The sequence below is a fragment of the Cebus imitator genome, unplaced genomic scaffold (assembly GCF_001604975.1).
Source record: "Cebus imitator isolate Cc_AM_T3 unplaced genomic scaffold, Cebus_imitator-1.0 Scaffold282, whole genome shotgun sequence".
NCBI classification, from domain to species: Eukaryota; Metazoa; Chordata; class Mammalia; order Primates; family Cebidae; genus Cebus; species Cebus imitator.
Genome location: NW_016107597.1, coordinates 656393 through 670742, shown reverse-complemented (window position 1 = coordinate 670742; position 14350 = coordinate 656393).

Sequence of the window (14350 nt, the reverse complement as noted above, 5' to 3'; positions counted from 1 at the left end):
ACAGTATGGGGGAAACTGCCCCCATGTTTCAATCATCTCCACCTGGCCCCACCCTTGACATGTGGAGATTATTACAATGCAAGATGAGATTTGGGTGGGGACGCAACCAAACCGTATCATTCCCATTCTGTAGGTTGTCTCCAACAGCACATTTAAAGGATTATAAACCATGACCCAGTGGATTTTCTTTTCTTTTAACTAACCTGTATTTGTTACATATTTAAGCAGAATGTGACTCAGGCACTACATTTCCATCCACAAGACTGGGTCTGAGTTGTTTTTGAACAGCTTTTATAACATGCTTAGGTAGGCTTATAACTTTGCTCCTCCAAGCAATACTTTTCTTTGGAAAACAAGCCCTGTGGAGAGTTGCTTCCATCAAGTTGCTTCAATTTAACGTATTTCTAGAGGACTAGTATATGCAGAATTAGCAACTACAGGGGATGAAAAGTTCAAAAAGTAGATCCTACAAGATGTAACAAATACTTTTCTTCTAAATATCAAGGTATACCTCAGAAACACTTTGATAACAAGATTTGATCTACTAAGGAATCTGGCTTGAGAACTAAACACTTTAGACCACAAAGTTAGCATCATGTTACATACATCTTACAACACACGTTACCTCAATCTGTTAAAATAACCCAGTGTGAAACTAAGAAATCATTACTAGCTCTGCTTTAGTGCCTAAGGTATTACAGCGTCACTTAGAAGTAGACAGAAATCTTATCTTCCCCTTAAAGTAGTTGTTGTTATGCCTTACAGAATTTTTTATGTTAACAAAAATAAAGAAAAACATCCTTGAAAATATATTATCAGAGGAATTGTAGAGTATTGAACAGGTAAGTCATCCCTCAGATGGAGGTTAGCCTACTTCTTTTATGCATGATTTGTCATCATCTCCTTCAAGGGGTGGCATTTCTTCAGTTACAGCTGCACTGGTATCATCAGCAGTAGGTCATCTTCATCAATACCCAGACCAAGTTTGATCATCCTGTAAATCTTGTTACCATGTGTTGGGGACCTTCCATACTGAAGCCAGAAGACAGGAGTGCAATTTCATAAAGCAAGATGACCAAGTGGAATGTAACCCAGAAATGCAAGTGTGGTTCAACATAAGAACATCAATTAATTTAATGCATCCCATTAGTAGAACAAAGGGGAAAATGCATAATCATCTCCACTGACATGAAAAGAATTCACCAATTCTTCATGATAAGAAATGTTAAAAAACTTGAAATAGAAAAGGATTTTTTCAACATAATGAAGTATGTTTATTAAANAAACATAGCAAACTTCACACTCAATGCTAAAAGACTGAAAGCTTTTCCCCTAAGCTCAAGAACAAGACAAGGATATCTGCTTTCACCGTTGCTATTTAACATTTTACTGGAATTTCCAGCCAAAGAATTTAGACAAGAAACAGAAATGAAAGGCATTCAAATTGAAAAGGAAGAATCAAAACTATCTATATTTGCATATGACATAATCCTTTATATAGACAATCCTAAAGAATCCTGATATGGTTAGGCTTTGTGTTCCTACCCAAATCTCTTCTTGAATTGTAATCCCCAGCTGTTGAGGAAGATACCTGGTGAGAAGTGATTGGATTATGGGGGCAGTTACCCTGATACTGTTCTCACGATAGTGAGTGAATTCTTATGAGATCTGATGGTTTTATAAATAGTTTTTCCTGTGCTCACACACTCAATCTCTCTTTCCTGCCAGTGTGTGAAGAAAGTCTTTGCTTACCCTTTGCCTTCTGCCATAATTTTAGGTCTCCCCAGCAATGCGGAACTGCAAGTCAATTAAACCTCTTTTCTTTATAAATTACCCAGTCTCAGGTATGACTTTATAGCAGTCTGAAAATGGACTAACACGAATCCACAAGAAAACTATTACACCTAATAAACAAATTCAGTAAAGTTGCAGGGTACAAGATCAAAACATAAAGTTCACTTGCATTTTCATACACCAGGAATAAAAACTCCTCTAAAAAGGAAACTAAGAAATCAATTCATTTATAATAGTGTCTAAAATAATAAAATACATGGGAATAAATTTAATCAATTAGGTGAAAAAAAACTGTACATGAAAAAATACAGGACATTGCTCAAAAAGTATCCTAACTAAATGGAAAGACATCCTGGATTCATGAATAGAGAGACTGAATATTGTTAAGGTGTCAATACTACTCAAAGCAATCTACAGGTTCCACACAATCTCTATCAAAATTCACTATAAAAACAGCTTTTGTTTTGAAGAAGTGAAAATGCCAATCCTCAACTTCATATAAAATTTCAAGAGATACACATAGTGAAAACATTTTTGAAAAAAACGTTGGAGGACTCATAGTTTCAAATTTCAAAACTTACTGCAAATCTACAATTATCAAAATAGGGCAGTACTGCCATAAGGATAGACATATAGGCCAATGTGACAGAACTAATATTTCAAAAACTGACCTATGCATCTATGGCAATTGATTTTGACAGGAGTGCCACACCCATTCAACAAGGGAAGAATAGTCTTTTCAACAGATGATGCTATGGTCAACTGGATTTCCACATTCTAAAGAATGAAGCTGGACTCCTCTGCGTCACACCATATACAAAAGTTAACTCAGAATAAAGCAACAACCGGAATATAAGTGCTAATACCATAAAGCTCTTAAAAGAAAATATAGAAATAAATTTATGTGACCTTGGATTTGGCAGAGGAAGACCATGAGCAACAAAAGAGAAAAATAGATAATGAACTCCATCAAATTAAAAACTTTGGTGCACAAAAGTACACTATCAAGAGTGTGAAAACAACCTACAGAATGAGAGAACATATTTGGAAATTATAGATCTCATAAGGTTAAATCTCCACAATATATAAACAACATCTACAACTCTAAAACAAACAAACATCACAGTAAAAATTTTGCATACACATTTATTCAAAAAAGATAAACAAATGGCCAATTGGCTCATGAAAATATGTGCAACATTAGTCATTAGGGAAATGAAAATCGAAACCACAATGAACCTCACACCTGCTTAGACAGCTATATTTAAAACTTACAAATGGAAGCTAAGAAGTGTTAGCAAGAATGTGGAAACATTGGAACCCTCATATATTGCTGGTGAGAAGGTAAAATGATGCAGCTGCTAGGGAAAATGGTTTGGCAATTCCTCAAAAAGCTACACATAGAATTACTAATGAGTCAGCAATTCCACCTAGGTATATAACCAAAGAAATTAAAGCAGATATTCAGATACTTGTTCTGTTTAATATTTAGATGTTCTGTTTAATTGTTAGATGTTTTTTGCAGTATGATTCACAAAAGAAAAAAATGACGAAAAAATCTTAGTGTCCATCTAGATGAACAGATAAAATATGGTATATGCATACAACATTATATTATTCAGCCATTAATAGGAATGAATTTCTGATACATGCTACAACAGGGAGGAACCTAGAAAATATTGTGTTAAGTGAAATAAGCCAGACCAAAAAAAGGGACACATATTGTGTGATTCCATTTATATGAGGTACCTCCCATAGGCAAATTCATAGACTAAGAAAGTGTAATTGAGGTTACCAGGGGATGGGGAGGATAGAAAGAAGAGTTCTTGTTAATTAGGTACGGAGTTTTTATTTTGGATGATGAAAAAGTTCTGCAAATGGATAATGGTAATGGTTGTACAACATTGTGAATGTACTTAATGACAGTGAATTGTACCCTGAAAAGTGGTTAAAAGAGAAATTTTAGTGTAATTTTTTTTAAATCAGTAATATATTAAAAACTGTTGAATTGTGTCCTTAGGGGACTGAACTGTACGATATATGAATTCTATCTCTATTCAGGTGTTTAAAAATTTTTCATTCTTTGCCAGATCTTCATACTATTTTCCAGAGAGGTTGTACTAATTTACATTACCATTGACAATGTATAAGTGTTTCCTTGTCTCTGAATCATCACCAATATCTGTTATTTTGTGACTTTTTCATAGCAGTTATTCTGACTGTTGCAAGATAAGGAGGGAAAGAAATGTGGGATGAGAGATTACTTAATGGATATAGTGTACGTTATTAGGGTGACAGTTACACTAAAAGCCCAGACATCTTCACTACACTATGCAATATATCCATGTAACAAAAAATAACCTGGCCTTGTACCCTTCGAATTTATACAAATAAAAAAAAGGATAGTTTCAAGCTGTTTAGGTAGCTGAAAACCTTGGACTTATCTAAATTAGTCTAATTAATAAATATTCATTACATATGTAGATCATTAAAAATGAGACAAAATACTGAAATCGTACTACAAATAATTTTAAGGACATATATACATGGATTTGTTAGTGTTTTCATTTTTGCCAAATTAAGAAATTGTACTTTAAGGATGTAGTACTATATCCTTTGTGTAATGACAACAAAAAAGTTGTTAAACATGTATCTTGAAGCTTTGCTAGTCTGCTACAAAATACCAGTGTATGCCAGATAGTTCACAGTTATCTACCTCTAAGTTTATTTGTAAAACAGAATTATCAATGGTAAAAATTATAATCAACATAGTATACATATGCAAGGTAGGCAGAATATATTTTTATTAAGAAAAAGAGAATAGTTTTGTCCTAAGTCAAAAAACTGGTTGTTCCAGAATGGTAAAGAAAAAAGCATAGGATAAAACCTGAATAGATATAAAAAGTTATAAAAAGTCAGATAAAGAGAATTTTGCAGTGGTCAAAACAAACGTTGATACATTTGTTGATAATATTTAGAAAGCACTTCAGTGTCAAAGGTACTGATACAAAATCAGAATTTGCTTTTCTCTCAAAATGACAATATTTTCATGAATTATTGATCTTTTTTTAAGAGGTTGGAAAAGGTTTTCCTTTACCTTTTAAGTATTCTGCTTTGAAGGTAAATAGTCTATCTCTTATCAGAATAATTTCTGATGCTTTACGTTGACTTTATTACGTCCTTGATTATTTAAGAAAAAAATTCATCTCACATTTTTTTCTTTTTTATATATTTTATTTTTTGTTAGAGATGGAGTCTTGCTATCTTGCTCACGCTGGTCTAGAACTCGTGGGCTCAAGCAGTCCTCCCACCTCTGCCTCCCAAAGTGTTGGGATTATAGCAATGAGCCACTGCAGCCAGCCTCCTATCCCATTTGAAAATGTGAATGTTTTCTGCAATCATGTTACCTCCTATATTTACTTTTAAATTGTTTCATTGTCATTTGGATTAAATAAGTAACCCAGTATTGTTTTCCACTCACCCATGATTCTATTTAATAGAGTGTTCAAACCTCCTGACAAATTTTGGCATTTTGTCTTCCTTAAATTGGATCTTAAATGTTATCTTTAGCACCTAAAACTTCCTTTGCATCCCAGAAAGTCCCTGGAAAATCACAAAGGAGTTGTTCTTTCACCTTGTACAAAAAGAAGTGCTAGAAATAATTAGGTTTATTTGAAATGTTATGAGTTGCACAGGAAGGGTTGTCAAATCAGAAGAGACATTTAGCCTTTCTTAGGTCAAATCTATGTTGAGTAATTTATTAATATAAATAGTTCAGAAATTACATGAAGTTCCTAGAGAATTTTCCGTGTTGTTGCTGTCCATGATGTTTCTATTTACCAGAGTACTGGTGCTATTTTGCCTAATATTATACAACAGTATGGTGTTATTACTGATAACTTTAGTTATTTTTAAAAACATTAACTTGGTCACAGTTTTACTTCTTAAAATTCAATCTAGTATGTTCTAGACCAGTGGTTTTCAATGGGGGATTCATATCACTAACCCATGGAGTTTTTATATACTGTTGTTTAGGACCTACTCCAGGCTGACTGCATCTCTTTACTTGATATCCTTGATATAGTCTTGGTATATTCTAACTAAATACTTGATATACTTATGGTGTGTTATGTCTCAGGATTCTTACACATCTGAAGATTTTTTCCTGTGTAATAATTGTGCTTATTCATTTTTATGAATGAGATATCCACTTTTCTCTGAAAATAAGGCTAATCGCTATGTTATAGATATTTTGTATAAAACTTTTTTGATTGACATTACCAGAATTTGCATGCCACAGAACAACAAAATAAAGAAAACATTTGCAAATTGTATATCTGATAAGGGGGTAATATTAAAAGTATATAAGGAACTCATACCAACCAATAGAAAGAAAACCAATAACCCAACTTAAAAATGGGCAAAAGACCTGAATAGATATTTCTCCAAAAGAAACATATCAATGACCAACAGGTATGAGAGAAGGTGCTCAACATCACTAATTATCAAAGTGATGCAAATCAAACCACAATGAGATATCACCTTAAACATGTTAAGATGGTGATATTGTTTCTCTCTGTGACCCCACCCAAATCTCATGTTCAATTATAATCCCTGATGTTGGAGGTGAGGCCTGGTGAGAGGTGATTGTATCCTGGGGGTGGATGTGCCCCTTGGTGCTACTCTCCTGATAGTGAGTAAGCGCTTGTGAGACCTGGTAGTTTAAAAGTGTGTATCACCTCCTCCCTCTCTTCCTCCTGCTCCAGCTATGTGAGGTGCTTGCTCTCACTTTGCCTTCTGCTGTGTTTGTAGGTTTCCTGAGGCCTCCCCAGAAGCCAAGCAGATGTCAGCATCATGTTTCCTGTACAGCCTGCAGAACAGTGAGCCAATTAAACCTCTTTTCTTTATAAATTACCCAGTCTCAGGTATTTTTAATAGCAATGCTAGAACTCACTAATACAGATGACTATTACAAAAAAAAAATAGAAGAGCCAACAAGTGTTGGCAAGAATGTGGAAAAAAAAGTCAACTCTAGTACACTGTTGGTGGAAATGTAAATTAGTATATCAATTTTGGAATGTAATTTGTAAGTTTCCAAAAAACCTGGAAATACAATTGCCATATGAACCAACAATCACTCCTCTGAGTATATACTCACAGGAGATAAAATCACCACTTTATAAAGGCATCTGCACTTCTTTGTTCACTGCAGCATTATTCACAATAATGAAGATATGCAAATAACCTAAATGTCTGTTGATATATAATGGATAAAGAAGTAGTGGTATATATATGCATAATTCCATAAGATTATGAACAAATGGCAGAGTATTCTTTTTAGGGATGAATAATATTCATATTGTTTTTCAGCCCTAAAAAAGATACTCTGCCATTTGTGACAACATGAATCAACCTAGAGGATACTATGCTAAGTGAAATAAACAGGACAGAGAAAGAAAAATATTACACGATCTCTCATTAATCAGGAATCTAAAACAAATTGAATATATAGAAACAGAGAGTAGAAAAGTGGTTACCAGGGATGTGGCAATGCTAGAACTGACTAATACAGATGACTAATACAAAAGTCATAGTAATAGGGAGTAGGGGAAATGGCGAGATATATGTCGAAGGGTACAAAGTTGCACTTATGTGAGATGAATAAGCCTAAAGAGCTAAAGTGCAATATGAGAACTATAGTTAATAATATTGTATGGTATATTGGAAATTTGCTAAGAGAGTAAAGTTTAGATACTTATTACCACACAAAAATGAAAGGGAACTATGTGAGATACAGATGTTAATTTATTTGACTACAGTAATTACTTCACTATCTATATCTATATCAAAACATCATGTTGCACACCTTAAAAATATACAATAAAGAAAACCTATAGCCCACCTTTATGGATTATAAGATTTTGGTCCTTTTTATTGTCTTTCAGCTACTTACCTCTTTGTAACTGATGGATATGCAAATTCTATCTTGTCTGGTGTAGATACTCAATTGACTTTTATTCCCACTGTTGAAGAAAACAGTTTTGCTACCTACCTGTAAACTGGATTAGATTCTAAATTGTCAACCCATAGCAAATTTTCCATTCTTCTAGTTTCTTTCAATATCTGGTTACCTTACACAAATTAACATTTCCAATTTTTTTCCCTCCCTCCTGCCTTGACATCACCAAGAGCTATAAAACATGGCTACCCAGATCCTTATAGAAATTCCAAGTAAACCCATCGCTGGCCTTTTCCCCAAGATCTGAAGGAGCACTGTTACTTAAAGCCCAAACAACTTGATATATACCTTAAAGGATTCATTACCATGGCAGACTATGCATGGGCTAGATTTCTCACGGGACAAGTGTCTGAGACACTAAGAAAGTCTAGTAGAATCATCATGCAATCCATATCCTTATAAGTGAGGTAACAAATACTGTGAACAACATTACCAAGAGTACCAGAAACTCAATGAGCAATGCTGCATAATCAAAAGATTTTCATCTATCAGCCTCTTGGAATTCGCTTAACTGGATACCCTTAGTGCTCAACTCCTGGCTGTTTACTTTCATATAACCTTTTATAATAGTATGTATCATTTTCATTTTGGGCACCACTCTTTTAAAATGCCTCAAATGCAGGACCTTAAAACAACTGAGCTCTGCCACCTGGCGCAACAGATGGTTAAACTGGTCCTATAGGGACAATCCCACCAAGAAGGCATTTACCCTGAGGATTATTTCACTTAGCTATTCTCTGTTTCTGGTTCCCTTTATCCCTGAGTTGTTCAAGAACAGTATCTGGCTGAGTCTGTCTTGAAAAAGAGAAGGTACTGACAAAATTGATGAAACTTTGTGCTTGACGTAACTTTAGACTGGCTTGACTAGGACAGCCAGATGCTAATTTTTATGGGAACATCCTGCACTATAACTGCTTTGCTCATCTCAGTCCCAAACCTCCGCCTTGTGCTTAAACACAAATAAACACTTCTTACCTCAATATTCTCCTAATTGCAATATTTTATATAGTTGTGTAATTTCAAGCCCTCTGGCTAGCAGTTTTAGGACTCACTTCCTCCTTCCACAGCCACCTATCCCATGGTATCTGCGTATAAAAGCTTTGCTTGCCTACTCCTTCCCTGAGATATTTCTGAATTAGGTTTTCAGCATATCCCTAGTGCAACTGTCCTCCTATTCCCATTCCAATAGTCCCAGTTCAAGTCTTTCTGTATTAATTTCCAGATACAGTTTTTCTTGCCCTGGACTTGACCTTCTAGTCACCACTCTGCCTATGTGTTGAGTAAATTTTGGTCCTTCCAGTCACCTCCCATCCTACACTGAGGCAACTGGGCTGTTTCGGTTTTCTACCACTGACCTGCCACGTACATGTTAGTGAACCAAGGGCTTTGGTGATCATCCTTCTCCTGCTCTGGTAACCAGGCCTTTGTTCTAGTAACCAACTTGCCTGTTTGGTATGGAACCCTATTAGCAACCATCTGTACAGCAGGCTGGAAACTCGGAGTCCCTTCCAGTCACCAGTGAGCCCATACGTTCAGACCTCATTGCCCTTTCGGCTAACATTTTTCCAGGGCGCTAGTACCCCAGGGTCCTTTCTGGTCAGCAGCCTGTCTGTGATCTGCGGAACCTCAGGCTCTATTAGCAGTCATGCATGCCACACACTGATGCCCCCAAGTCTTTTCCAGTCACTGGCCCACCCCTTAACTCTAGACCCACTAGCCCTTTCAATCATTGTATAACCATTGTATAACCTGTTGGGGCTTTTTAGCCATCACTATGCCCATCCGCTGAGAAACCCAGGCCCTTCGGGCCATCCACCTGCTCATGTGCTGTGGAAACAAAGACCTTTCTAGCTGCTTTCTGGACCTCACACTGTTGCCCCAGGGGGCCCTTCCAGCTACTTCCTTCGTGCTGGTGCCTCAGTGGGCTTTTCTGACCACCACCATGCTGGTGCACTAGGGTTTTGGGGACCTTCAGGCCACCAACCTGCCCTTGTGCTGGGAACTTGGGACACTTGCACTGGTCTGCCCAGGCGCTGGAGACCATGCCAGGCCTGAAGGCAGCTATGATATGTACTGATGACCTGATTGTCATGGTGGTGGCCTCACTGAGCCTGGCTGCCCAGAATCCCGACTGGGTCCAGCCATTTGGTTACTGCAGTGGGGCCAAGAAGCTGTCAGATGTCAGAACACTGTGGAGAATAACAGGGGCATCAGAGGTGTGAGAAGAAGCTTACATGGACGTGAGCTCAGCCACCTTGGCTTAATGGAGACATGCAGATCGAGGCATCTGGTGCAGCCTCCCTGTACCAAGTGAAATAGATCCTGCTTTGCTGTGGCCATGACAGAACAGGCCTTGTTGGGTCCAAGCAGATGAGAAGAGCCTGGACAAGGCCAGGAGGAAGTCAGTGGCCAGCAAGTGAGCAGTTGGCCTACTACCAGGCCTGGAGAGTGGGCGAGAGAAAAACTAGAACAACGTACTTCATTTGGTCAGCAGGGAGTGCCCAACAACGTTTTGAAAGATGCTCAGGTCATTTATAAAAGGCTTATCGCATATAACTATAAAAAGACTTCTCTCAATTTTTGTCAACCTTTTAAAAGACAACTTTAAATTCTTATTTTGCCACATCTAGGCTTCTAGAAATAAAAAGGTTGCTGACATATGTTAAAAATGTAGAGTTAGAAAATCACAGGTCTGGTCTTGTATGTGACCTTTTGTTTTAAAAAACACTTAAAAATAAATATCTTCTGGAAATGACTTCTGGGAATATAACCACTAAAAGGGACATCAGGAGCAACATATGAACATATTTGTTTGGTGGGTTAGAGGAGGTGGAGCAAAAGGACTTGAGAAGAAAGAAAAGAGTTCATATTTAGAAGATATTTCATTTTATAACAAATGCATTCTGTTTATGCATTTTTCCCCTACAACCCCACACACCCCTCAAAACAATATTTCCTTTACTTTTTCTTATTTTAATTATTTTACTATTGTTTTTCATTGACATAATACTTGTACATATTTATGGGGTATAGTGTGATATTTTGATACATATGTAAAATGTGTTATAATCAAATCTGAGTAATTAGTAAATCCATCACTTAAAACATTAATCATCTCTTTGTGCATTGGTTCCCCTTTTGTTATATCGTTGATAATGTTACTTTTCTTTGAAATATCTAGTCTCTCTACATGTTCTGAGGTCCACGAAGTATGTCAAAAACAGTGAAATAAAATAACACATTTTGTTAATTGTGTTTGTTACATTTCAGATTAAATCATATATTTTGGAAATAAACTTCCCTTGTGAGCTGTATTTTGTTTTACAATATTTATAAGTACATAATCAATGAATACATCCCAATTTTGCAACCTCTATTATCTATATGTTAAAGAATTCTATGAATTCTTAATTGTATTAAGAAAGCTAAAACATTGTACACTTTGTATTGGAACTCATAGGAAAACATGTCTTCTGTAAAACACTTTGGGAAATAAATTTAAATTTCTTCAACTGCCTCTAAGCAATACACTTGTCTATAATTGTCCACTGAATTGGTGGTGAAAAGGGTGAAGAGAGGAGGACATGGTTTAAGACCAAGATGGGTACAATTAGGAGACACCTCAAACCATAAGCATCATTTTGTGTGTGCAGTTTTGTTGAATGGCACTCTGCATAAATGGACAAATAAGTTCTTACTTCAAATATGCAGACTTTCTAAATATTTAGAAATGTCCAATGTATTTATACTAGTGGTAGTAAAATAAGACTTTCATATGAAATTTACATTAAATCTTATCTTTGAGGCAGGAAATGGCTAAACCTTCTCTTGGAGCAATACTCATTGTGTTTATGCACTTGGTCCGGCAAGAGGAAGGAGAACACAGTACTCAGGACTTAGTGGCAGTGTGTTCACAGTTGTATCATTTTAGACAAACACTTGTCCTCCATGTTCTGTATATGTCATCTTACTTTGTTGGTCTATGGTGTTTATAATGGACTAACCAGCTTTGATTTTACATCTAGTCTTTCTAGAATTTAAAGAGGTTGTCAGTTATGACAAAAGTAGAGTTAGTAAGTTTTTCTTCATTTCTTGTTAAATTTCATATTCAAGAATGTCTTCTGAAAATAACTTAGGGAAATACAGTTGTTAAAATCACCTTTTAGCATTACAAATGCTTACACTTGTCCATTCAGTGGACAGAAGTGAAAAGGAGTAAGAAAAAGAAACTTTCTAGGCCAAATTGTCCTTATTTAGAAGACAATTTCTGGTTATAGGTTTATGGCATCTATATGATTTAGTCAATTCTGTTTGTGTATAATGAACAAACTTAAGTCCTAATTTGCAAAATTTAGTATTTATAGATGTTAGAAATGTATAACATATGTTAAAAGTATATAAAATACAGCCACGGATATATGTGTATATTTCTTTTGACCATAAGTACAGTTTTGTACTTATGAATAAATTGTTGGAAAGTTAAAGGGAAACATCTTTTAGCTATTATTTTAATATTATAGACCTAATAATGACTTATTTTAGAAGCATTATACCTCTTGTACTCCATTGTGTTGTGTCTCATTTTAAACTGAACATTAAGACAATGCAGTACAGGTTGAGCATCCCTTATCCGAAATGCTGTGGACCAGAAGTGTTTCAGATTTTGGATTTTTTTCAGATTATGGATAATAGCATATAAATGAGATATCTTGTGGATGGAATCCAAGTCTAAACATAGAATTCATTTGTTTTCTAGACATATTATACATATAGCCTGAAGTAACTTTATACAATATTTTAGGTAATTTTGTGCAAGGAATAAAGTGTACATCGAACAATCAGAAAGTAAAGGTGTTGCTATCTCAGCCAGTCATGTAGAAAATCTGGGGTTGTTAGGCATCACAATTATTCTTGACTGTATTTATGTGCTCCTGATAAGAAATTATTTCCTTAAACTTATTCATACCTAAGTACTTAGTAAAAAAAATATTACATACCATTGATACAGTAGAAAATTTTTTCAGGGTAACTAAGCAGCACAGTGGCAACACCAGAAAACCTATATCAACTGTTCAACAACAACAACAGTAGGCTTTCAGTCTCCATCTATGTTGCTGTGTTTTGAGTAAAAGGATATTGTACGTTGTATTCCATTTTTTAGGTATAAAGAAACATCAGAAGCAGTTGAGGGACCAGGAAGTGCATTCTCTAGTGATGAGGAGGCATTCTGCTGGATGGCTTTTTAAAAATATTCCCTCCTGAGTCATCTGCCTCTTTAAGAATGTTTTTTGTCTCAGAAGTCTCTCTTGGATTTTATAAACTGACATGACTTCCTGATCTGTTATGAATGTACACTGTTCTATTCCTTCAGTAAAACAATCACACATTTTCACCAGATTGTCTATAGCCACTCTTTCTGCAATGTTAACAATGTCATCTTCATCATTTCTATGATCATGATCACCTTGATTCAGAACCATGTTGGCTGTTTCACCATTGGTCAATAAATGTATAACTGGAGCCACATTACTGATGTTAAAAACTTCTTGAATAGCCACTTCTTCCACCTTCATGATAGACTCTGGACTCTGAAGGTATACTTTTTGCATATGTAAGGAGGTCAGACATCAGTTTTTAAAATTTCATCATTTGGAATCCTTCAAAGTCACCACCTTGTTCATCACCATTACTGAAAACAGTCGCAAGCTATACTAAAAACAATTGTGTTTTTAGTCATGGTATTAAAAGCATTAACAACAGCATATATGGCATTCTTCATGCTAAATTCCTTTTGAAAAATCTTTTGCACCCTCACTTCTGTTCAGCACTGCTAGCATGCTGTTCAAGAAAGTGTTTTTATATTTACTCTTAATTGATCTAAAGATACTTTGATCACATGGCTGAGTTAATAAAGTCACATTTGTGGGAAAGTACATGACATAAACATTATTTTTCATGAGAATTTCAGCTGGAAGATGAGCAGAATAATTGTCAAGGAAAAACAAAATCTTGCAATTGACATGCAGTCCAGCTTTGTGGCAGAGAGCATGAGATGCTGGTAGAAATGTTTATGAAACCAATCGGAAAAGATTTCCCTGGTAATCCATGCCTTTTTGTTAGCATGATAATGGACAGGTAAGAAATGAATTTCTTGAAAACAGCAAGGATGCAAGCTTTTGCCAATGACAACACACTTACACTTAGGTGTGCCTGCTGCATCAGCACATCCCAGTACAGTTATTCTATCCTTGACATCCTTAATTCCTATACTGTCCATCTCATCAGCTACAGCCAGTGTTTTTCTAGGGCAATAATGCCACAATGATAATGTTTCATCAGCATTATAGACTTGTCCTGGTGTCATATTTTCTTCAGCTATGACCTTGGCAAACTCATCAATGAATTTCTCTCCTGCTTTGTGATCAGCAGATGCCTTGTCATCACACATTTTTTAAAATGTAATGCTGTGTATATCTTAAATTTCTGCAATAAGCCTGTTGAATATTCAGTGTTTCCTTCAAATTTCAGTCCATTGTA